The 26,798-nt window shown below is 42.8% G+C and overlaps 1 protein-coding gene and 1 long non-coding RNA gene across 2 annotated transcripts in view; one reads left to right on the forward strand and one right to left on the reverse strand.

Annotated features, from left to right (window-relative positions):
- NXPH2 (neurexophilin 2) overlaps nucleotides 1-26,798 on the reverse strand; it is a 77,100-nt gene that overhangs the window by 45,638 nt on the left and 4,664 nt on the right. The gene's annotated exons all lie outside the window — the stretch shown is intronic.
- Nucleotides 10,012-17,431, forward strand: LOC142830288 (uncharacterized). Its single transcript, XR_012905439.1, has 3 exons — nucleotides 10,012-10,133; nucleotides 12,996-13,061; nucleotides 16,979-17,431. It is a non-coding gene; the product is annotated as an uncharacterized LOC142830288 (long non-coding RNA).

Below are 26,798 nucleotides of genomic sequence, written 5' to 3' on the forward strand. Positions count from 1 at the left end.
CAAGAATCCATGACGTATCTATTTTCTTTTGACCCTTCGTTGGTTTGGGGATTGGTTCAATGCACTTTGAAGTCAATGAAGAGAGTCTCATTAGCTTCAGTGATCTTTGGATCAGAACCCAAGAGCTTGGTTCTGCATAGTGTTAAGCACCCTTTGTGAGATGCTGGGTACACTTCTCTGTAAGTCAAGGAAGCTCAGCACCTTGCAGGATCAAACCATTGCACACCTTTAAACAAATGAAGCATAATATGTAGTACTTCCAGTCATCCTCAAATGAATCAGTTAATTAAATTACATTTTTGCTCTGGTATGTAGCATAGTCCAATTAAGTTGCTAAGTCAATCACATCAGAATAAATCAACCATATTGTTACATAATTCTTTTAAGAAACAGAGTTATAATTACATGAACTAGGTTATAAGGGTGCCAGATGCTCCTAAGCAGGGAGCCTAATTTATTTCATTGATTTCAAGAAGCAACCCACCCATGTGTAGTATCTTTTATCACCTAAAATATTAATTCTTATCTCAATGTCAAGTAACTTTCTGTCTTTCTCATATATAGGAATGAAGCCACTGGAGGAAAAAGTTGCAGAAGAGCTGAAATGTGCCTCCCATTCTGCTCCCTACGACACATTAAGGGTTTGTCTACATTATGGGCTAAGATTGAATTAAGATATGCAATTTCAGCTTCGTTAACTGCGTAGCTGAAGTCCAAATACCTTAACTCAACTTTTGGTGCTGTCCACACTGTAGGAAGTCAAACAGAGAACACTCTCCCTTTGACTTCCCTTATTCCTTGTGGAAGCAGGACTACCAGACTGGACTGCCATTCTCAGTTCAAACTAGTGTGTCTTCATTAGACATGCTAATTCAAACCCTGGAAGATCGACAGCGGCAACTTGGATCTTCTTTGTAGTGTAGACATACCCTAAACCAAATTAATAATAATCTATGGAGATATACCTATGGAGCTGGAAGGGATCTTGAGAGATCACCAAGTACAGTCCGCTGCCCTCTTGGTAAGACCAAGTACCATCCCTGACAGATTTGCCTCAGATCCCTAAATGGCCCCCTCAAGGATTGCGCTCACAACCCCAGAGTTAGCAAGCAGATGCTCAAATCACCAAGCTATCCCTCCCCCTATAAATAGTGCCATGAAAAACTGAATTTGATTCAGGGGCTTTGCCAGAATCTTTTTTAAATCTGTGATTAAAAATTGAAACAAATATGAATAGAGGTAAAATAACGTCTAATTAACCACACCGAGTATAAAGGCACAACATGCAAGACATGAAAACAAATGTATTTCACGAAAGACCTAATGCTAGAAAGAGGTTAGTGCTACATACTGGTGCATGGTGCTTGACCTAGGTTCATTTGAGCTATCAAGGAGTTGTACACAACCCTAGAGGGCTGTGACTTCTCTGGCTGAATAAGCATTGGCATTTAGAAGCTGGGATGAAATCTCCACCTAGTTCCGGATATGGCCCCTGAGTTGCCTGGATCTGGTCCCCGACGCTTAGGGCCTCTCTCCGCATTGGGGAGCCTGTGCTGGCAGTCCAGCCCTCCCGGCCCCCAAGTGATTTTTCTGTGGGTCAGTGGCCCTCAACCCAAAAAAGGTTCTCCGCCTCTGCTTTAGCACAACAGTTCTGCAGTTCAGGCTCAGGTCCTACAGGGTACAGGAGGAGATTTAAAGTTGAGGTCTGTAATGTGGAAAATATAACACACAAACAGCAATCTAGTAGGGTTGTTTTACCTTTTTTGATCCCGGCTTTTATCTTTTATCTACCATAGTAAAGATTGTACAATAAAAGATAAGTGTTGATGAAGAGTTTTATAAAAGTGGTAAGTGAACCATGAAGAAAGCCAGTTTTGCAAGTCTCATTGTTTTGAGGTTTGCAAAATTGCAATTTGCAGCTTTTTTTGGTAAGATTGCGTGTGCATGATTTAAATTAAAACAAGCCTGGTTTTTACATGAAGAAATTTTGTGATATGTATTTCAGGATCTGAATCATTCCTTGATATCAAAGGATAAGATAACTAAAGGGGACAAAGTCTATATATTATTTGGTACACACTGAGTACTCATTAGAATTTCACTGCACTATTTTTCTCCTTTTTCCAGTGTTTCTCTATTAAGTTTTTACTTTGCCACACTCTGCTCATCTTTTACTCCATAATTCCATTGTTTCCCTGTTTTTTCTAAACTATCTGAACCAGAATAAAAATTCAACATTATTAAAGCTATTGTCAAACTTTCAGGATGTTTGAGATTAGGAAAAATAAGTTGTTTGATCCCTAATGTAAAAAATTACTATTTTTTTTTTAAATTAAGTTTGCAGGCACAGCTGAGAAATACATATTTTCTGGACTTTGTACAGCCATATGAAGCTTTCCAATTACTGTCAGTCCACTTGTCCTAGGTAATTAAGAATTTGAAGTTAGGTAATTCCAGTTTTATGATACTATAAGAAGTAATACATCATAATAAAGATCTTATCTAGCTTGCATAGTCCTTATATAAGTATATGTCACAGTGGAGTTGAATAAGAAGTGTTTTAAAACTTAGAACAAGAAACCTTTGCGGATTCAGGCATTTGTTTCATTGCAATACACTTCAACTGTAACAGAAATGGGCTTGGTATTTAATCAAGATCCGCTCATAAACTGTGGCATAAAGATTTGGGCTAGCAAATCCTAATGCAGTACTACTGGGGCTTGGATCTATAGGAAAGGCACTACACAAGGGCTGAGAGGGATGGAATTAAAAACCTTCCTCAGACAATCAGCTCTGCACTCTGTTAAACAGCATGGATGGGTAGGCAAGTGGTTTTTTTACAGAAATTGGCAGTAAACACTAATATCCTTCATCCTTCAGGGATTCAGACCATCAGGGACTAAGTTGGAGGAGACAGAAAGAGAGAAGAAGTACTGGAGTCAAAGAAAGAAGAAGAAATTTCTTCTTGTATCGCTACAGGCAGGGTGAATAAGGCCTTACTTGATTTTATAATGTTCACTTTATATATTTATTCTGAACTATGATCGAGGGGCATCTTTTGGTACAGTAGCCACTAGAAAGTATTTGTGGTTTAAGTTTGGACAGATGAGGGCAGTACATTTTGCTAGAACATTCTGTTTTTAAATGCACATAATCTCACAGGTATCCAAACTCCAGATCTTTTGGGAAAGATGTCCTCTTTCTAAAAACATTAATGAACTGTGGGTCAAGCTAAGTAGGAAAACATAGCTACTCACAGTTTTCTTTCAAATCTCCAAACATTATAACACTTGATCAATTTTCAACTGTTGAGATGAATCTGTCCATTGTCCGAATAGTCAGAATTTCAAAACATTTTTCCTATAGTTGGTCTAAGCACTCAGTAAGTTTACATCACTATATCTAGAATCATTGTAGATAAAGACTATAAGTAAAATTGTTTTTTGTTTTAATATTTTAGTTCATTTTTGTAACAAACTCATATTCATGCTACTTTGTGAAATTTCTGAGATGATCTTACAGGTTGGTATCCCACTGGAAAGGTGACTGGTGACATGTACATGCTGAGTTGGAGAGAAGTGAGAGTGAAACAATACTTATAGGGCCAGCACTGTATTGCAAACCACACCACATGCCTTACTTCCAGAAGTACCACTTAGGGAATAATGTCCTTTGTGCTCCAGCTACATAACCAATCCTTCTGACTCACGGCACCAAGCAGAGTGTATAAATACACCAGCACTATTTGGGACTGTTCTGCATCAACATTAGATGACCAAACTTAAGACCTAACACTGAGAGATAGATTAGCGTCTCTTTTTAGAGTGCATCAGCAAAGGCTCCAGACCTTATTACAGATCCACTTTTTGTGGATCAATGTGCACTTTGAACTCATTTAGAGCAAGATCTCAGATACTGACTTTTCATTATGCAGCAGGCTAGGTTAATTTTGGCTTTACAATTAGCTTGGCAAATCAGGGGTGCCATTTCAGATTTCAATAGGGGAGGCTGACTTATACATGCCATGATGGGGGAGGTGGGGAGGGTAGAGCAAGGGGAGGCAGACTGAGGACAGAGGCTTCAGCAGTATTACTAAACGTGCTCAGGACAAGCCAAGCACCAAATTGGGAAGGGGAAACCAACCTCATCTGCCCTCCCCGCACGTATCATCTCTATCCAGGGGCTACTAAGGCACTGGAAAACTATTTTTTGGGCAGACAACTTAGCAGCTAGCTGACAGGAGCACTGTATCCAATTCCTATATAAAAGAAAGATAATTAAAAATTGGGACCATTCAGCTCTAACACTAACATGTTCTGACATCTTGTGGCAAGTCACATAAGGGACACTGGTTAGCCTTAAAATGTTAATGTATATACTTATGTTGTTACTAACTCTGTGGAGAGAGAGACCCCATCTCAGCTCTGGAAGGAGAGTGGGGTCTAGTAGGTTACAGCGAGGGGACAGATACACTTCAGTTCTATATAAGAACATCAGAATGGCCATACTGGGTCAGATCAAAGGTCCTTCTAGCTCAGTATCCTGTCTTCTGACAGTGACCAGTGCCAGGTGCTTCAAAAGGAATAAACAGAATAGCAATCATCATGATCCATCCCCTGTAGCCCATTCCCAGCTTCTGGCAAACAGAAGCTAGGGACACCACCCCTGCCTGTTCTGACTAGTAGCCATTGATGGACCTATCCTCCTTGAACTTATGTTGTTGTTATTGGAGCCCTGTTATAGTTTGGGCCTTTTCCACCATCTCCTGGCAAAGAGTTCCACAAGTTGATTGCGAAAAGTAATCTATTTTGTTTGTTTTAAATTTGCGGCCCATACATTTAATTGGGTCAGCTTCTGGTGTTATGTTAGTGAAGGAAGAAATAACATTTCCTTATTCTATTTTTCCATATCATTCATGATTTTCTAGACATCTAACATATCCCCCACCCTTTAGTCATTTCTTTTCCAAGATGAAAAGTTCCAGTCTTGTTAATCTCTCATTATATGGAACCTGTTCCTTACCCCTAATAATTTCTGTTGCTCTTTCTGTACCTTTTCCAAATTCAATATATCTTTTTTTAGTTGGGTTTACCAGATCTGCACACAGTATTCAAGATGTGGGCATACAATGATTTTATGTAAAGGCAATGTGGTATTTTGTTTTATCTATTCCTTTCCTAATGATTCCCAATATTCTGTTAACTTCTTAGTTTTTAGACTGCCATAGCACATTGAACAGATATTTTCAGGGAAATATCCACAATGATTCAAGATCTCTTTATTGTGTGGTAACAGTTATTTTATATTGTGACAGGGTATACCAACCCTGCACGGGCCTGGGAGGGGTTAACCAGGCCTGCTTGGCTGAGAGGGCACCTCCTCCATGGCCCTGCTGGGCATGCTCAAACTGCAGGCCTACTATAAAAGCCAGGGGAGCAGCTCACTTAGAGCTGACCATGGGAGGGGAAGGAGTTTCTGCCTGAGCACAGGAGCAGCAATCACAGCAGCTTCTACTGAAGCAAGTGGACGTGAGGGAGAGTGACTAGCCCAGAGGGCACAGGTGGGGAAGAATCTGGCAGCGGATTCCCTGCTGAACTAGAGGTGGGACATGCCCACCACTGACAGGGCCCTGGGGCTATGGCCCAGTGGAGAGGGAGGGCCTGGTTCCCCTTATCACACCCCCATTAACCCCCAAAAGGGAGTGTGCATCAATTGCAATACTAGACTTGGCCGCTGGGCCTTACTGCCTGCTGACTGGAGGTTACTCTAGACTTGACCACTATGCCTTACTGCCCCACTCACTGGGGATACTATAGACTTGGCTGCTGGGCCCTGCTGACTGGGGGCATCATGGACTATGCCACTGAGCCAAACAGCCCTGCTGATAGATGCTATAGACAGAGTCCAGATTACTTGGTGAGGTAACGCAGATGGGGCCTAAGAGGCACCCCACTCTGTGACACGTATTTATAGTTAGGATTATCTTTTTCCATGTGCATTACTTTGCATTTATCAACATTGAATGCAATCTGCCTTTGTGTTGCCCAGTCACCCAAGTTTGTGAAGTCCCTTTTTGCAGTCAGCTTTGTTGTCCCCATTTGCCTTTTTTTCAAGAACTTTTGTAATTTTAACACCATAATCCAAATGCAGATCCCTGCAGCACAACACCATTCCTTCTTTCTCTCTTAAGTGGAGTACTTGGCAATGTTTTCATGATGATCTAACAATCCTTCAATTACTGGAATGCCCAGCCTTTTGTTATTCTTAATCATCTTGCCTTTCTCTTTTTATAACAAACTCCCTGCCCCAAAGACAAAGCTGCAAGCAGTTCAAACTTGGTTGCATTTAAGAACTGCCTCTGCAGTAAGACATGTGGCTTTAAGTAGACCTCAAGTATGAAATCCAGGGGATTGAAACTCGGGCGAGGGGCTACTGCCTCCCTAACCCATCATAAATCATGCCATTGTGGCAAATACTGAGGTTACATACTGAGGCAAACATCTAGCTTGCTGATACAAGTAATAAAAACATTGGTATGAATCTGGTCCTTGTAAAAGAAAGTGCAACTCATTTGAAGCCTCTAGTGTCATGGATTCCATTACTGACTTAAGCCCCAATTCACAAAGCTATTTAGCCACCTAGCTTTCATGATTGCTATGGGAATTAGGCACCTACCTATCTCTGAGGATCTGGGCCTTACTGCAGCACCTGAGTTTTCAATGAACCTTTCCGTGCCCCAGTTTGCCCTTCTCATAGACTTTAAGGTCAGAAGGAACCATCATGATCATCTAGTTTGAGCTCCTTCACATTGCAGGCCAGACAACCTCATCAATCCTCTCTGTAAGACTGATTGTCATGCAAACCTCATAATGCCTATATTTGGAGCTCTGCAAACACTCAAAGCTATAGAAAGACCCATGGAAAAGGAAGAATACTTTGCCATGAAGAATGTGGCTTTTGAAGAAATATTATAGAATTTCATTGTCATGTTGGAAATGGAGAGACACCCATTGTGAAACCTGAATTAGACTGTGATCCTGTGCTGGGATTGACTAGTGCAGTCTGCACAGCCCTATGTGGGTTTCAAGGGCTGTAGCACTTCCCTGAATGGACGTAAGCATCCGCACTTCTAGGTGCTGCAGAACTGGAGTTATAGTGAGAAAGTGAGCAAAGAAAGGGGGAAGGGGAGAAAAATTGTTGCATTCTTAAACGTACTTTAATCATTTACGTCAATTGTAGATTAGTTTTTAATTGTAACAATTTGTGGTATGTTAGTAAATGAACTGTCATATACTGAAAGATGTTTTATAAAACTAATTTAGTCCTAGATCTCATTACAGAATCTTCTATTAAATCTTTGTTAGGAAAGAGGATGGAACAGTCAGTTTTATAAAGCATGTACTTAAAGTGCACATTACCTGGTTCTACTGTACTTTCTCCTCCAGGGTTAGTAATTTTATCTTTATGCTTTTTCTTCTTTGAAAGGATTTGCACTCCCATAGACTGAAGTGCATATCCATATATCCCAGGCAGGTATAAAATTTGATGTTTCTAACCAAACCAATGACTCTCTCATACATATTTATTATTCTAATTTGTAGTTACTACCAGCAACACCAGAAGAACAGTTTCATCCTAGCTTGGTATAGGAACTTTGCCTTTTTTTTTAAGGGTGATGATTTGTAAGGCAGCTAGTTGAAGCAGCAGCTAGTAGGATTATTTTACAGACTTTATTTCCTTCACTAATGGAATTTCTCTGCGGTTCTCAAACTTCATTGCCCTGTGACACCCTTCTGACACCCAAAATAATTGCATGACCCCAGAGGGGAGGGACTGAAGTCTGAGCCTATCCAGGCCCCAATATCCCAGGCAGAGGGCCAAATCCCAAGGGCATCAGCCACAAATGGGGGGCTTATAACTTGAGCCCCCACCACCTTGGACTGACGCCTTTAGGCTTTGGTTTCAGCCCTGGAGTGGGGCTCTGACTTTGGCCCCAGCCCTGGGCAGTGGGACTTTGTATTTGGCCCTTGCCAGAAGAGCTGAGGCTCCGGCTTCAGTCTCAGGTTCTAAATAGTCTAATGCCAGTCCCAGTGACCCCACTGAAATGGGGTCCCTACCCACAGTTTGAGAAGCACTCGGATATCTGGAGTAATATCTAGCCAATATCCTTCAAAGGACTTTTAATTGATTTTTACATCCCTTGGGATTGCCAGTGATCGGAGGCATCATTATTTCCAATGAAATGCAGCTCCCACAAGCTGAAGCGATACTTCTTAATAAAGAAATGGCTGAAGATGTGAGCAAAGTGGTGAGTGAAGCTGTTCTAGGGTTTCTGTAAATAACCCATGCTGCTATTGGTTTTTTAGATAGGTAATTTTAATTTATTATGGTATTTAATCACTTCCGAGCACTGATTGTGTGCTCAACCCTACTCAGAGCCAGGTGCAGAAGACAGCTTTGCCCTGAAGGACTCATGATTGAAGAAGACAAATAAGAGACAACAGTGGCACAGTGCCTTGTTGGGCAGAAGCACTACTTACGGGTGAATTAAGACTAATAGGGAGCATAGAGAAAACATACAGGCAGTCCCTGACTTACGCCGCACTTACGAACGGGGCTTTTCTCGCCCCGGAGCTCACGGGCGGCGGGTCGCCACCCATGTCCTCCGGGGCGAGAAACGCTTCTCCCGGTCTGCAGGGAGACGGGGAGCAAAGCCTTGGAGCATGCCCGCAGTGGGACAGCCCAGGCGCGCTTGGGCTGTCCCGCTGCGGGTGTGCTCCACGGCTTTGCTCTCCGTCTCCCTGGTCTGCTGGGGGGGGAGGGGTGCAGCTAGTGCTCCCCCAGCAGACCAGACTTTTCTTGCCTACCCCTGGGGTAGAGCAGCTGGGGGCTGCCGGGTTGGTCCCGCAGCGCCGCTCCGGACCAACCCGGCAGCACCCCAGCTGCTCTGCCCCAGGCGTCCTGATTCAGCCGCTGCTGGTCAGTTTCAGCAGCGGCTGAATCAGGACGCCTGGGGCAGAGCAGCTGGGGTGCTGCTGGGTTGCTCCAGTAGCGCCGAGGAGCCACGCTACTGGAGCAACCCAGCAGCACCCCAGCTGCTCTGCCCCAGGCGTCCCCAAGTCAGACGCTGCTGAAACTGACCAGCGGCTGACTACAGGAAGCCCGAGGCAGAGTTGCTCTGTCCCAGGCTTCCTGGAATCAGCCGCTGATCAGTTTCAGCAGCAGCTGACTTGGGGACGCCTGGGTTTCTTAAGTTGAATCTGTATGTAAGTCAGAACTGGCATCCAGATTCAGCCGCGGTTGAAACTGATCAGTTTCAGCAGCGGCTGACGCCAGTTCTGACTTACAAACAGATTCAACTTAAGAACAAACCTACAGTCCCTATCTTGTACGTATCCCGGGGACTGCCTGTACCTAAAGAAAGCAAGGGACAGATTAGAATGGTGAAGGTGCATGAGACTAGGACAGCCAAGACACTTGGCCACAGGGCATGGTGAAGCAAGTGGAAGATATCGACTATCACCATTATCAGGTATAATGTTAGTTTTGTTTCACCACAAAAGCAGTGGTAACTTAAAGGGTAGCATTCAGCACATCATTTCTTCATTCCTCTGAATGTAAGCATACCTTTTGTAACAAGCTGAGCCCTAGTTACATTCAGAGGAATGAAGAAATGATGTGCTGAATGCTACCCTTTAAGTTACCACTGCTTTTGTGGTGAAACAAAACTAACATTATACCTGATAATGGTGATAGTTTATATCAGCAAACCCTCTTCCCTGCCCCCAGGGGAGACAGAGCTTATATAGTAGATTGCACTTAACAGACCCAGAAATTAACAATGTCTGTTTAATTGCAACATGTTGCTGGAACCAATCCCATCCTATTGACTTTAATGTTAATGAGATTCAGATATTGGCATCAGTATGTCTCTTACTCACAGCATTTTTGAAAGAAGGGCACCACCTGCAGGCAGTTATATGGGGCTCTGGCCATTCCAGGACTTGCTGGGCCCTGCCTACCTTACCTGTAGCTGTGCAAACTCACCTGCAGCTGGTGCTCAAACAATCTGAGTGCTGCCTGCTGGAGCTAAAGTGCTGCAAACCTGCCTGGGAACAGGAGCCACACCGAAGGTAAGGTGCTAGAGCAGTGGTTCCCAAATTTTTTGGCATCATGTCCTCTTTTTGATTGAGAAACCCTCATGCATGCCCCCCCCCACCCCAAACAGCAGCAAAACTTGTTGAGCAAGCAAAAAAAAAAGCAGAAAAACTTGGGGCTGGGTCACCTCGTGTCCCCCCCTCCCCCGGACTTTCTTCATGCCCCTCAGTTTGGGAACCCATGTGCTAGAGGGTGGGAGAGAGTTGCCCAGTACCTCACCTTGTGCTCTCTGCACGGCCAGGGGACTGCATGTAGGGTAGGAAGAGTTGGGACATACTGAGCTGTGACTCCCACACAGTGCTCTCCCCACAATAAGCCATGGCATCCAGACAGCAGAAGTCCTCCTGGCAGCTGCCCTCTGTGCAATCAGAATTGTGGGCTGTATTGACGGAAGATAGTGTCTCCCACTGCTTTCTTCCTGAGTCCGTGACTCAAACCAGCAAAAGCTTTAAGTGTAGACCTGGCTCTATTCTCTTCACTTGCCAATGTGTCAAATACTCTGACAATCCCAACTGTTCAGTGGAGGTCTTTTATAATGGCACAATGTATCACACTATATTTGGCCAGAATTTTGGATATCTTTGAATCACGATGTTCTGTGAAAACAACGGAGAGCAAATGAAAGAGTAAGTCATGCTGAAAATGTGTGTATTCACTACAGGTATCAGTAGGAAGGTAGAAAGTGTGACATGATTCCAGGTGTTCATGTCCCAGCTCTTTGAGGAGTAAGTCTTCAACAATCAGGCTAAGAATTCAGTGTATTAACCCCAGACTAAAGCAGAACAGTCTTAAGAGTGATATAAATGGAGAAAGCTAAGTGTAATGGGAAGAAACTAAGAAAGGGAAATTTTAGACATAATATTAAAGAAAACATACTAACAATTAGATATATTCAGCTGTGGAATAGCATCCCAGCAATATGCAAGCCTCTATTTAAGAATAGTATACTGTAAGGCTATGTCTACAATTAAACTGCTACAGCTACATAGCTGCAGCCCTGCTGTTGCACTTCAGTGTAGCTACTCACTGCAGAGATTGGAGGGGTTCTCCAGTCACTGTAGTTAATTCATCTCCTTGAGAGTTGGTAGGTTAACAGACAATTCTTCCTTTGGCTAAGCACTGGCTAACACAGGTTAGGTCTGCTTAATTACATGATAGCTGGGTCAACTGAATTTTTAGGGTAAGCTTGGCCTCAGACTAAACTTAATACTCTGGTCTGTGGCTGCTTTGTTTTTGGCTGCAACATCTTACTGTAGAGGCATGTACCAAAGGGTTGGTAACTGAACACGTGTGGGCAAGCAAAAGAAATGCCTACATAAAATCTATTTTTAAGTAGACTTTTCTCACTGCTTTTTCAGAATTGACTTTTCACCTGTCTCTGATATAATGTACATTCAAAATTTGCAAAGCAATGTCCTAGAGGTAACTATGGATACATCCACACAGCAGTGTTATTTCGGAATAACTGCTGTTATTCTGAAATAACGTAGTCTGAGTCTACACAGCAAGCCATTATTTCAAAATAATGTGGAGGTGGAGGACTTCCTACTCTGACTCCTGTAACCCTCATTTTATGAGGAATAAGGGAAATTGGAGGAAGAGTACTCTTTCTTTGACTTCCTGCTGTGTAGACTGCACCAAAAGCCAAAATAAACTATTTTGACTTAAGCTATGCAATTGTCGTAGCTCAAATTGCATAGCTTATTTTGGCTTTAGCTCTGCTGTGTACACATGCCCTATGAAACAATCCTGTATCTGGTGTGGTGTGCCTTCCAGTTCCTTGTATGGTGAACTGGGCTATTTGAGACAAAGTTAACTTAGAGCAGGATGGGCAATTTTGGATGTGGGGGGGCCCTCTAAATTTTTGGTAAATGATCAAGGCCATGCTTTTCTATGGAGGCGGTGTGGGACAGAGTTTGGGTGCAGAAGAGACCTCAGAGTAAGGAACTAGGGTGCAGGAGAGAGTGTAGGTTCTGAGAGGGAGTTTGGGTGAAGGAAGAGATTGTGATCAGGGTAGGGGATTGAGGTGCAGAGTCCAGGAGGTGGTATGGGTACAGGATAGGATTCTGGCCTGGGTAAGGGATGTAAGAGGGGGTGCAGGGTCTAGTAGTGAGTTGAGGTGCCAGAGGCAGGTTCTGGCCAGGAAGTGCTTACCTAAGCAGTTCCCGGCAAGCAGCACTCTCAGGCAAGCTTCCCTGCCTGCCAGCAGCCCCAGAGCCCTCATTTAGAAGAACAATTTTAATCATACATGCATGCTGCAGCCAAACCATTTCAACAAAGAAATCTACAAAGCCAGTCTGAGTTCCAGGGATCGATTTCTTTAGGTGCTAAGTGACTTACTCTCTCTCAAATCAGTCCTAAGTGAACATGCCACGCACTTCAGAGACAAGTCCTGCACATGACAAATCTCTTAGCCCAGGTCCTGAACTGTGTCAGCATCCACACTGCCCAAGATTCAGGGATAAAAGTCCTCAACATAAATCAATGTGGCCACCACTTTATACCCAGTTGTCCAGGGTACCAAATCACTAACAGCAGCAGGAGCCAGACGAGATCGTTCTGGTCAGACCATCTTCTATGCCACAATAAGGTGTGGGTGACATTCTTTGCTCATCATGAAAACAGTCATGCTTTCATGGCTCAAGGCATAAAAGATACAACCTAAAGTTGGGCTTAGTATTTAATTCTCGAATGTGCACCTGTGGTAGAAGGATGTTATTCCTTAACTGAAAGAACTAATCACTGAATAGATCAACAGTAAATTGTTTGGTATGTTGCCCATTTATGTGTGTATTTTGTTTGTGCTATGATTAGAGGTTCCTCTATTCCCTTTCCAGTGAATATTATGTTGATGTGGCGGTACCATTGACCAAACCCCCAGATCTGACTATTCCACTTCTTGGGTAAGTCTGGGTCCAGATTTAAACATTTGCATGTGGCCCTCCTCTCTCTAATTAAATAAACCAAAATCTTCAATATAACCACACAACACAATGGTGATGTTCTTCTCTGAATCTAGGTTTGTGTTGTGGACCTATCTCCATGTCTTGTACTCTTTTTAATTTTCATTGGGTGCATCAGAGGAAAGTTTGAGATCATCCTGTTAGAGTGGGTTTTGGTTTGTATCTTGGGGTCTATATCATTAAAATTCACATACCTTTAAACGCGTCTTCTAAATTATCAGCTTAATAACACCGATTAAAAATCTAGTAGCGAGTCTGAACTGGACAGAGCAACCTAATCCATCAAACTAAGATAGTGACTATTACAACTATAGCTTTTGCCACATTAATCATTTTTCACTCTACCAAGAAATTAAACTATTACGCTCATTTAGAATTGGAGGAAAATGCTATTAAAAACTGAATTTAACAGTAAGATGTAACTCACAATCATGAACGAGAATTCTATCAATCTTTCTTTTTCTGATGGTTTAACAATGTAGAACATTGTGATGATCAGGGCTCGCCAAACTGCGGCGAGCCCCGCTCGCCAGCCGCACTGTCCGGCGATCTGCACATGCGCTGATCGTTCTGGTCATGTGCAGATTGCCCGAACCTGACTCTTCTGGGTTGCAATCTACTTGCCATGGGGGAGTAAATTGCATTATTTGTCGAGCCCTGGTGATGATTAAAACAATAAAATGAGTCTTGAATGAAATAAGCAACTATATAGTAACAGAGTCCTCCCCTTCCAATACAGCAGAGTATCCCTAAATAAGATACCAGGTTAAAATTCCCTAATCCAGGCAGTTTCAGGCTCTCAAACACAGATAATGGAAAATCTGTAGAAAGGATTTCAGAAACTAGTGTCATAATATGGATTTGAATATGAAACATGCCATTTTTTCTTTTCCCCATATATTTACTGGCTTTTATTTCTAAAATGTTTTATTTTAAATAGAATGGACTGGGAGATTGATGTACATAGGTGACTTTGCTTTCCTGTCTTAATGGGGGACATAGATTTTGCTTTTGAAAGCTAAAATATTTACACATCAAAATGTATGAGTAGTATTGGCTGATTTTTGACTTGTGCACTTTCAACTGTGCATTCAGTTCTCAAAGTTGATCTAGGGGAAAAAACAAAGATTGGGTAAGAATTACATGAAAATGGATTTCACTGTTAGTGGAAAAATCTGTTAGCAGTAGTTTTACCACTTTTGCTGTAACTAAAGCTGGATTTTTAGAGGAGGAAAAACCAGCTTTCTCTGTCCCCCAAATGCTAATGTGTGCACTGCAGTGGAATCACAGCTTGCTGTATTGCTCAATCTTGATGTGAATTTTACACACCAGAGCTCATTGCTATAGCAAGGAGACCTTGACAGGAAGAGGGTATCAGAAGAAAAAAAATAGCGTGTATATACAAATAGTGCAGTCTCTGTGGTATCCACAGTTATTGTAATGCTTGGCTGAGTGATTAACAAAACCCCAAAATAAAAACAACAAAAGCCAACCCAAACCTCCACATTTAGTTCCAATGGGACTTTTGCCTCTAAGGGACAGACACACAGTGTTTTCTTACAAAAAAAAAATCTTCTGTGTAGAAGACAAAGCTAGTGTGGTGTGTGTGTGTGTGTGTGTGTGTGTTTGGTTTTTTTTTTTTTTTTTTTGCCTATTGCTGATTAACAAACTCGGCAAATGAAAGCAATATACAAGTGTACCTAGAATCCACAGACAAAAAGCCTCTCGCTATAACCTAAGTGTGTTTGACCACATGCTGAAATGCTCTCTCTGGCTCTGCTACATTGGTTCTACTGTGCACTGTAGGAGCATTGCTGGGGAAACTATGGCAGGATGATTTTAAAGTTTAGAAGCACCGAAATAAATGAACTGGGCTTTTTGTACTGATCCTATTTCTATTGTGCCAGTCTCCATAGCATAGCCCTTTAATCTAGTAAGTAAATTGCAAACTAGTGGCCACATTCTTTAGTACATTTCAGCCACTTTGAGCTGCTCTGATGTTCTGGACTATCAGCTCTTAAACATTTTTGGTTTTTAAGGTTGCTATGTGATAACTTCAACTCAGAAATATCACACAGCACTACTGTCTTTGAGCTTTAGTGTATTTTTTAACAATTTTCTTAAACTAAGGGCATTGTAAGGGGGAGGGGAAAATTAAGATCAGAAATTTAAAGTAAGATAATTACAAAACTGTTGTAATTATCCCCAAACCAACCAATAGAAAGCCAGAATATTCAGTTAGGTTACACGTAAAAAAATCTGTCTGAGGTATGGAAATGCACATTTAAAACACTCAAACAACCTTAATTCTGCCCTGCCATGATGCTATATACAACTGTGTAATGATGACATTTTAGTATCTGTGGTCCCAGATAAAATTAAATGTATATTTAAAGATCTGTTTTTTTCATAGCATTCTCTTTACGATATCACTACATAGCAGAATCAAGATTGCATGAGCTTAGCATATTGAGTTAATGGACATGTGTGTAGAGGGGATGGCACAGCATTTACTGGCCTTGGTAACTTCCCCACACTACAGATCCAGATGTAGTGGGGAAATCAGCCACCTCCATGGCATTTAGGCTCCACCCACCTACACATAGCATGTCACAAATCCAGGGTCTACATTGCAAGAGCGGATACAGAATGGACTGGTCAGTGGGAGGAGCAGCATGGCTGTATGGAATACTCAGAACCATCACTCTGGCCTTGTAGAGGTGAAGCAGAACATTAAATCAGCTGTGTTTTCTTTTTTCTGTGGCTTCCCTTTGCTCTCGAAGTCTCCCAGAGGTGTAGCGGTGGCCAAAACTACTTGAACTAAAAACTACTTGAACTAAAAATGTCTATTTGATGTATTATTTTCATGGACATCTGTCTCTTTATAATAGCAAAGTGTCTATCACTGCAGACACAGGTGGTGGTCCTCTAATGGATTGGCAAAATGATTTCCTGGGTTCAAGCGGGCCCAGTTTTGCTTACGTTGCTAAATTCTGACAAAGCAGGACTATAACTCACTACACTCTAGTAGCAATCATAGCAAAGGACCCAGGGAACCAGTCTGGGCTCTCAGGACCCAGAAGGACTGCAACCAGTGGACTGACCTCTCCTTTCTCCATATGGAGAACAGCAGCAGCTATCAGGAGCAGGTTGCAGGGAGCAGACTATGTAAACCCCTAGGCTGTGTCTACACTGGGCCACTTATTCCGGAAAATCAGCCGCTTTTCTGGAATAAGCTGCAAGCTGTCTACACTGGCCCTTGAATTTCTGGAAAAGCAACAACGCTCTACTGTACAAAATCAGCCGCTATTCCGGAAAAGCTACGCTGCTCCCGCTCGGGCATAAGTCCTTATTCCAGAACACTGTTCCGGAAAAGGGCCAGTGTAGACAGCCCAGTAGTCTTTCCCGGAAAAAAGCCCCGATCACGAAAATGACGATCTGGGCTCTTTTCTTTAAAAGCGCGTCTACATTGGCCACAGACGCTTTTCTGGAAAAAGGGCTTTTCTGGAAAAGCAGCCTGCCAATGTAGACGCTCCTTTTCCAGAAAAACGGAATAGACACAGCCCTAGATTTTAGGGGATTTTTTCCTTGAAGTAGCCAGACAGTCCAAAGCACAGAAAATAAGGGCTTTCTAGGCCTGCTGTCTTCCCTGCATCAGAACTAGAGGGGCCTGCCTGAAGCATCAAGCCTACTGGTCTCCTCTCAACCCTTCCACAAAGGAGAAAAAGCAGCATCCAGAACAGGTCATCTCAATCTTGGGGCTTGAAGCCTACAGCAAGCACCAGCTGTACAGCTAAGGGTACTGACAGTAAGACATGGCTTTTAAGTCACCAAGCCCTCCTTTTTTTTTTCACCAGACTGAAAGAGGCATCTGTCTGGGACACCAGGCTGTTCAGTAACCTACCATCTACACTGGGGGCAGCAGCAGCAACTGAGAGGAATCTTCAGACCGTCACGTTGAGCACCAGATGAAATTTTTCAGTTCATTCACTGAAAAATGCAGTTTTGGATTGACTAAACTATTTACCAGTTCCCATCCATTTCACTGAATAGTTTCAGACAAAATAAAATACAGAGAGAAAGCATTTGAAAAGTCAAACATTTTGTTTTGACATTTTCAAAATGAAACTTCCCATTTTGTTTCAAAATGTTTTAAGAAATGTAGCTAGATTTCAAAGTAAAAACTAACCCAAAACTAAAGAAAACATTTAATTCAAAACATTTCAGGCCAATCCAAAACACAGGTTTTGTGTTTTTTCTTTTCATTGTTGTTAGGCAAGAAAAAATGTAAATTTTCCATGCTGGATTGCTCAAACAACAACAACAAAAAAGGCTTTTTTTTTTTGCTGTTTAAACAGAAATGGGGGGGGGGGGGGGGGGGGGAGAGAAACACCACACTTACTCAGTCATCTCCATTCCTGACACCATCATCCACTTAGCTCAGAAATCTGGCATGTGTTGTTTGCTGTACTGCTACTAGCTACTGGTTCCACCTTCGTCTTGCCCCCCTCCTGTCCCACAGCTGCGCAGCCCCACTTTCTCCCAGCTTCTCATTTCTTATTTGTCCTCCTTCCTTTCCCATTCTTATCTCCCTTTTCATTTCCCTCTTATTCCCACAATCCTTTCCCAACATTCTTCGTCTTTACTTCAACCCAAAGTGCACCCAATTCCTCCCTCCAACTAAAGGTTTATAACATAACTAATTATAAAAATACAAACAGAAATGAACAAATGACTAGCCTTTATCTGGACCACTTTGTTTATATTTCCAAACAAAAACTATGTTAAAATGGAGATCAATTTGACAGAACTTCCCAATAGTTTATGGGAAATGTATATGAGATGTTGTCATCCTCTCCCAAAAACCCCTAAAAACACTGGGTAATTTAAATTCAATGTTAAATTTAAACAGAACCCATCTGCTAGGCAGGGAAATGCAGAGTTTAAGGCATCCCAAGAAACATGAACCCTGTCCTCTGGTGATATACCTATGTAAATAAATCAGTTTTGTGTGTGTTATCCCAGATTAAATAAAACTGATTTTAGAGAAAAAAAAGTCCCCACCTTCTTGTGCCACTATAGCTTCAATGAATGATTGGTTGTTAAAACCCTTTGGGTCAAAAAAGGCCTCAACGTGTATTCTGTGCTCAAGAATGCTGTAATGCTGGGGAGGATTTATGGGAGATATCTTTGTACATAAAAGTACTTTAACCCCCTGCATTAAGTGAGTGGGCGTGTGGCCCACTCTGAGAAATCTGCTCAAGGGCAACTCTGATTGGTTTATTTAAGGCTTTGTAGCCACGAGCTTTGTGGCTCCTACTGGCTCTGGTTCACCATTTCCGGCCAAGGGGAGCTGCAAGGAAGCATGAGGCTCTCTGGCTATGGAGCCTTTAGATCAGGGCTTTGGAAGCCTTGGGGGCCACAATGATATTCACAGTACATGCCGAGGGCTGCAACTTAAGTGTGGTTGCATATGTATTGCAAATAGAGTCTTTCACACTGATGGGCATGAATCCAAAGATAAAGGCAAGACTACACAACACACACGCCCCACTTAAATCAGTTCTGCTGATATTCATAAAATGCAATATTTACCTGATTTCCATCCATATGACAGCACTTTTAATGAGCAATGACAGTCCACAAATTTAACTACTAAGGGTATGTCTACACTACCACGTGGTGTACTGGTAGTTCGAATTAGAGAGCCTAATTCGGACTACCTACTCCGTGCCGCGTGTAGCCACAGGCACGGAGTCCGCACTAACGGGGATTTAAAAAAGGCGGCATCTGGCAAGATGCAAATGAAGCCCGGGATATTTAAATCCCGAGCTTCATTTGCAACTTCGAATGCCTACATTAGCCACCCTAGTTCGAACTAGGGTGGCAGTGTAGACATACCCTAAGAAACATATCAATAGAAGTCTATTATATTGACTCGCTGCTGTGGAACGTGTTCCCAGTGGAGGCCATGTTCAAAGGATCTCACCTGCAGGCCGTGCATTGAGCCCTGCATAAACCCAAACTGCACCACAGGCCTCAAACGGGCTGCAGGCTGCATGTGGCCGGCAGGCCGCATGTTGAATAGCCCTGCTTTAGATAAACAAACCAAAACAGTCTATCATCAGCTTTCCCAAATGCTGCTTTAAGTGCAAGACTCCAATTCATTTTTAACTATGATTCTATGAGTAACAACACTTCATAATGTTCTCTCCCCCTCCCTTCATTTGTTTTGGATTTTTAAATCTTTTAGGCCCCAAATCCTCCACAAAGTTCTGTGTTTATTGCAATTGACTGTATATAGGTATAGAATATTTACCCACTCAGAACTCGTTGCAGGATCAGAGCCTTTGATGGCAAGCTTGTCAGGACATGACTATATCTTTGTAAGCAAGGTCTGAATGAGCCCTCCTCTGGTATCTATTGATGAACCGTGGAGGAAAAAAGACTTCAGGAGCAGTATTTCCATCATACCTACTCTACCTAGATTGTTCAGTGATCAGTTATGGCTGGCGTGGGTTACAATTAATTTTTGCATTTAATATGGGAGTACAGAAATATTATCCTTATTATATGAGTAAAGGACCGCAAGACTGTACTTGGTATGTTCTGACTCAGAGGGGGTGTCAGACTAAATGAAATCTCACTTGCAGAGGTAGGGATGCCAACTTTCAGTTAAGGCAACAGGAAGCAGAGACAGTTGTTGAACTCTGCTTAAACATTCCTAGACACCATCTGACCCTTCCCTTCCCAATGTTTAATGACAGAGCTGATTAGACGCAGCTGAGAGTCCAATGATTCTGTTCAGTTATTATCTGAGCTGAATCACTGACAGCAGGCTTAAGAGCTAAGCCTTTGGCATGGTGTGTGAACAGTTGCAGAGATGGCTCAGCAACAACAAAAACATTATCTAAGCCTCCCCAAACCTGCCTGCTTCAGGGGTGGAAGATGAGCCTGAGAGCGCACCTCTGAGCTCTGGTCTTTGCTGACAACCAACTGCTTATGGAGTGCAGTGGGGGGGGGGGAGGGAGTGGTGTATCAAAGGCACATTCATTGGTTGGATTTTTGCACTTCAAGATGGGACACTGAGGCAAAGAAGATTGCCATTGTGTTAGAGCTCACTCTGTTGTGCACCTTTTGCAGACAGATCTCTGCTTCAAACAGCTTGTAAATATGGTCTATATCCGACAGAATACCTAGTAACCCCACCAAACCTAGTGTTGCTTGCTACTTATGAGTCAATGAGAGTACTCTGAAAAGATAGAACTATATTAGATAGCAAAGATCTGGGAAGGAGAGGGAAGTGTCTCCTCAACCATAGTAGCCACCAGACTTGGGCTAGAAAGGAGGGCAGTTTCTCCCTGGCAACTGCAGCCCTAGAGCTGGGCAGTGTCGTGTCTCTTTCCAGCCACTGCAGCCCAGCATGTCCAAAGTTCCCCCCACTCTCATCTCACTCCACAGCACCACCACCTAGCAGGGATGTGAATGGTTAACCAGTAACCTTAAAGGCTGAGGCTTACTGGCTGTGGTTAACCAGTAAGGGCTGGAGCAGCTCTCTGCTCACCATGGTTAGGAGCTACTCCAGCCCTGCAGGGCCACTGCAGGCAGGGACTGCTCCAACTGGCAGGCTGGAGCAGTCCCTGTTCATGTTGGGCCCAGCCTGGCCTCCTGGCTGCAGGAAGAGACTGCTCCCCATGTTTAACATGTTTAACCAGTTCACCAATTGAACGGAATTTTACATCCCTACCATCTAGCTCCTATTTCCCTGAATGCCACCACTTCACCTTACACCTGCATCTTCTCCAGAATCCAGGCACCTAATTGGTGGAGTAACAACTGCACGGCTCCACTAATTAGGTGAGCCCTTCCTTCCCTCATGAGCAACCACTCACATGTGCACCTTAGAGGCAATTATTCCATCTGTGCTATGAGTTGGGTGTTTGCTTGTAGGTATAAGCTTTTGAATCGTGGCCATGTTTTCACAAATTAATACTTGGTTTCCATTCTCTGTTCAAAGTTTTCTTTTCTTATGCACAGACTCCATGTTCGGGAGTGGGGAACTATTGCCTTTAAGAGTACCCAGGACCTGTCAAGGGTGGGGCTTGAGCAGGGTCTGTTTTTCACTGTGTAGAGAAACTCCTAGGTAATGATCCTGGCTCTTGTTGCTGCCAACTCTACTTGGAAGAAGAGTTATATCTGCATAGAACCTAGTGGCTGCATCTAGACTGGCATGATTTTCCGAAAATGCTTTTAATGGAAAAGTTTTCTGTTAAAAGCATTTTCGGAACAGAGCGTCTAGATTGGCACAGACGCTTTTCCGCAAAAGCACTTTTTGCGGAAAAGCGTCCATGCCAATCTAGACGCGCTTTTCGGAAGAAAAGCCCCGATCACCATTTTCGCGATCGGGGCTTTTTTGCGGAAAATAAATCTGAGCTGTCTACACTGGCCCTTTTGCGCAAAAGCTTTGCGCAAAAGGGACTTTTGCCTGAACGGGAGCAGAATAGTATTTCCACAAGAAGCACTGATTTCTTACAGTAGGAAGTCAGTGCTTTTGCGGAAATTCAAGCGGCCAGTGTAGACAGCTGGCAAGTTTTTCTGGAAAAGCAGCTGATTTTCCGGAAAAACTGGTGAGTCTAGACACAGCCAGTGTATTTTGGGTGCTATTACAACACTCATGACAATAATTCTTTGAATAAAGAGTGAGACACATTGTTTGTGTGATCCAGGATAGCACAAAGTAATGAGATGAAGTTAGGAGAAGGTAGACTAAATATTACGAAAATGGTATAATGTACTAAATTGTGGATAATTTTCTAATGAAAGAGGTGGAAGTGATATTGCATGAGTTATTTAAAACTAGACAAGACAGCATGAGAGAAAATACGATAGGGAGCAATTCTGTGCTGGCAGAGGTATAGCTTAGGTTACGTAACCTAACAGGTTTTTTTTCTTTAAGATGCATGATTCTATAAACTTTCTATAGAGGCTTTATAGTAATTTAAGCTACTAGACTTGATTGGAAGTAAAAAATGTATAAATTAAATGTCAAGACAACTTAAGGACAAAATTTAGGAATTTTTGGAAATATTCTAAAGTATAAATAGGTCATTTTAGCTTTGAACTCAGAAGAAGAGTTGAAAGAAAATGTGACATTTTGGAGTCAAACCTTGGGTTGACTGATGTTGGCCATGTTAAAACGATAACTTCCCCTCTTTTTTCAGTCTCCAATTGTTAGTCCGCTAGAAAGTCTCAGGTGAGCACTTTAGCCTTGTAGCAGAATTTGGCAACGTGGCAATTTGAGAGAGAGAAATAAACAGATATGTAAAAATCCTTTGAAACTGAAAAAAACAGCCCCATATCTGTGCTGTAAAAGTGCTTTTGTTTTACTATTACTTAAAATCATGCCACTTGGTTTGGCAAAAAAGAAAAGGGCAATGCTTCTCCCAAGTACCCAATAATGAATCGGTACAATAGACTTTAATAGTCCCATCTATTATTTAAATACATATTTATTACTTTAAAAAAAAAATTGTTTATGAAAATAAAGTTAAGGAAATGTAAAATGTAGTTGAATGACTCACTGTATCCACGTAATTCTTGAGACATTAAGATCTATATTGTAAATGCATACACATGAGGAGTTATTTAAAATATGTATGGTAGCTGAACTGGAGCCATAAAAGTTTATCTTGTCAGCACGTAGTACAGTATTAATAAAAATAATGATAACTTTTTTAAAAGTCTGTTATTCAACTAGTAGATGTATTGATTTATTTGGCACTTTTATGGCTTGATGTTCAGTATATATAGCTGTTTAGACACTTTCAAAATCTGTAGGCACCAATTTCCCATTACGTCCAAAGAGATTGTGATGAATGAATAAAGGTTACCAGAAATAATGCCTGAATCTCATGAGTTCTAGGCCCACATCCAAACCACCAGACCACAACATCTACTGCTCCCAAACTCTTGCCAAAAATTTAGACTAAAATTTTCAAGAGCACTTAAGTGACTTAGGAGAAAATCAGTTATAACTACCTGCTTAGGTCAGATTTTCAAAGGTATTTGGTGCCTGAAGATACAGAGAGGTGCAGATAGAGCTTTAAACAACTCCATAGTTAGGCACCTATAAGGTACTTTTGAAATTCTCCCTGGCTACCTGTCTGCACCTGGAGGGAATCAAACTACATTTAAAAAGCTGGCCTTACATCTTAGACTTCATTGATTTTTTTCAACAAAACGTAGGCATCTATGTGCCTAAGGGTACATCTACACAGCAATAAGGGTATGTCTACACTACAGCACTAATTCGAACTAACTTAATTCGAATTAGTTAACTCGAACTAAGCTAATTCGAACTAGTGCATCTAGACCTAAAAACTAGTTCGAATTAGCATTTTGCTAATTTGAATTAGCATGTCCACATTGAGTGGACTCTGAACTGAGGTTAAGGCTGGCCGGAAGCAGTGCTGGCAGGGCATCAGGGTAGGACTTAGAGCGTGGAGCTGCTATCTCAGGCTAGCCGAGGGCTGTGCTTAAAGGGACCCGACCCCCACCCCGGATAGACAGTTCTCAGGGGTACCCTGCTTGCAAAACAGTCCTGGCTTGGAGTGCCCTGAGTGCTCACACTCGGCACATCACAGCACTTGGTCATCAGCCCAGCTGCACTTGCCGCAGGCTACCATCCGGGGGGGGTCAATCGGGAGGCTGCAGGAGAGCTTCCACCCCGAGGAGCCCGCAGAGCCACCCCAGTCCTCCCCATTGGGGGCTCGTATCCCATTCCTCCCTCACCTCCTACCACTTACTCCTCCCTAGCCCCCCCTTCCTGATGTACAAAATAAAGGACACGTGTGTTCAAAAATAGAAACTCTCTTTATTGAACAAAACTCGGGGAGACTGGGAAAAGGAGGTGGGAGAGGGGAAGAGAGAGGGTGGGAGAGGGGAAGTGGGAGAGGGGAGGGCAACTAAAATGATCAGGGGTTTGGAACAGGTCCCATATGAAGAGAGGCTAAAGAGACTGGGACTTTTCAGCTTAGAAAAGAGGAGACTGAGGGGGGATATGATAGAGGTCTATAAAAACACGAGTGGTGTGGAGAGGGTGCATAAAGAAAAGTTCTTCATTAGTTCCCATAATAGAAGGACTAGAGGACACCAAATGAAATGAATGGGTAGCAGGCTTCAAACTAATAACAGAAAGTTCTTCTTCACAAAGCAAATAGTCAACCTGTGGAACTCCTTGCTGCAGGAGGCTGTGAAGGCTAGAACTAGAACAGAGTTTAAAGAGAAGTTAGATAAAGTCATGAAGGTTGGGTCCATGGAGTGGTATTAGTCAGGGGGGTAGAAATGGTGTCCCTGGCCTCTGTTTGTGGAAGGCTGGAGATGGATGGCACAAGACAAATGGCTTGGTCATTGTCTTCGGTCCATCCCCTCCAGGGTCCCTAGTGTTGGCCGCTGTCGGCAGACAGGCTACTGGGCTACATGGACCTTTGGTCTGACCCAGTACGGCCATTCTAAGCTCAGGGCTCAGGGTCAGGGGTCTCATTGGCCACCCTGATTTTCATGCAGACCTGCTCCTGGGTGGCCAGGCTGGCAGCTCTCCTGCCCTAGACGGCCACTTTCCTGTGCCTAGTGCGGAGGTCGTGGATGAGGTCCACGATCTCCGCACTAGACCAGGTGGGTGCCTGCCTCTTGCGGACCTGGGCAGGCTCCCGGGAGCCGCCAGCCTGGTCCCAGGAAGAGGCGGAGGGCTGGGTGGCAGCGGGTGGCTGGTTCGTGCCGTGCCAGGTGCAGGGTCTGCTGGCTGGGTGCTGGCAGGCTTGCACCTGGCAAGGGCACCGTAGCCAGACGGTGCCCCTTTAAGGGCTCCGGGGCTGGGAGGGGGGCAGACAAGTTTCCTTGGTGGTGCCCAGAGTGGCCACCAGGGAAAGCTGGGGAGGGCTAGCCTCCCACTAGTTCGAATTAAGTGGCTACACAGCCCTTAATTCGAACTAGGCGTTAGTCCTCGTAGAATGAGGTTTACCTAGTTCGAATTAAACGCTCCGCTAGTTCGAATTAAATTCAAACCAGCGGTTTGCATGTGTAGCATCTATCCAAGTTAATTCGAACTAACGGCTGTTAGTTCGAATTAACTTTGTAGTGTAGACATACCCTAAGAGACTTGCAGCACAGCTACAACTGGCCCAGGTCAGGTGATTCAGGCTGAGAAGCTATAAATTAGTGTAGACATTCAGGCTCCAGGCCAAGCCCAAACTTCTATGCTGCAATTTGATAGACCTGCAGCCCGAGTCCTGCAAGCCCGAGCCAGCCACAGGTCTCTCACTGCATTGCAGATATACGCCTAGTCGCTTCTGAAAATGGGACCTTGTCTCTATTATCCTCTATTTTCATTTTTCCGTCTGTTAAATTAGGTAACTAGTATTAAGAAAAAACTATTGCACATATTGTGTATTTCAGCTGGGAATGTGAAGCAAACTTTATCATCCCCATTCTACAAATGGGGAAACTGAGATTCCCATCTTGCTGGGGAAGATGAAAAATGGGTTGTGATTTAGTGCAGGCGGCATGAGCATCACCATCCAGAGACCCAGCTGTTAGTTTCTACATGGTCTTACTGTGTGATTTTTAAAAAACAAGATCCTCAACTTCTTTGTATCTCAGTTTTCCTATATGTAAAACACAACTAATATTTACCTACCTCACAGGGCTAGATCAACCCATGTTTTAAAATCATGTTTAGATCCTATTGTGGAAGGCAACTTAAGTGCAAGTTATAATCAGTATTATATTTCATTAATACCGACTGAAATAGAATTCACATTTCACCTCCTTAATATACATCCTTCATGCCATGCCATGGAAATTTCACAGTGTTGTTAATCCTACTACCCACAATTGGTTTATTTTAAACTTCATTCTCTTTCCATCCTACTTAAACTACCTATACTCTACTGCATTAAGCCATGATAGATGGGGGTTTCTGCAACGTCAAGCGAAACACCAAAACAAACAAGGTGAAATCTTGGCCCTATTAAAGTCAACAATTCATCTCCTACTAAATTCAATAAGAACTGGATTTCATCCATAGAATTTAAGGCAAGGAAAGTCTTGGTTTTCTGTCTGAAATGGCAAAATATCCATGGGTTTGCCATGTCAACCAGCTGTAATTATTGCAGGCGCAATAACCCTTTGCATAGAATGGCTGCAGGTTAGCAAGGATAAGGAGGCATAATAAGGTTTAAGGAGACCGTAACACTGCATTTCATACTTTCCAACACACACATCTATTAATTGCAAACTTTGAATATACAGTACTAATTATTAAGATGTTTGTGTGTCTTCTAATATTACAGAGTTACAGTAAGGTTCTTTCCCCCTTAAGGCTGTTCTTTCTTATTAATGACTTACTTCTATTTTAACAAAGATTGTGTCTGAGAATTTTGGATTGTTGTTTGCCAAATCTAATTTTTTAATAAAGGTCGCTACTTTAAAAAATACACAGAGGGACTAATTTTTTTACTAAATTTCCTTAAATCAAAGCTACACTAACCAGTTTTACTAAGAGAACCATTGTAAAAGCAAACAAACTTCTCCACTGTTTGCTCACTCAAACAACTTGAATATAACTCATGTGTTTTTAAAAAGTATTTACAAAACAATTAGCTTGCAGATGAACACCAT

This window comes from Pelodiscus sinensis, chromosome 7 (genome assembly GCF_049634645.1).
Source record: "Pelodiscus sinensis isolate JC-2024 chromosome 7, ASM4963464v1, whole genome shotgun sequence".
In the NCBI taxonomy this organism is placed as follows: Eukaryota; Metazoa; Chordata; order Testudines; family Trionychidae; genus Pelodiscus; species Pelodiscus sinensis.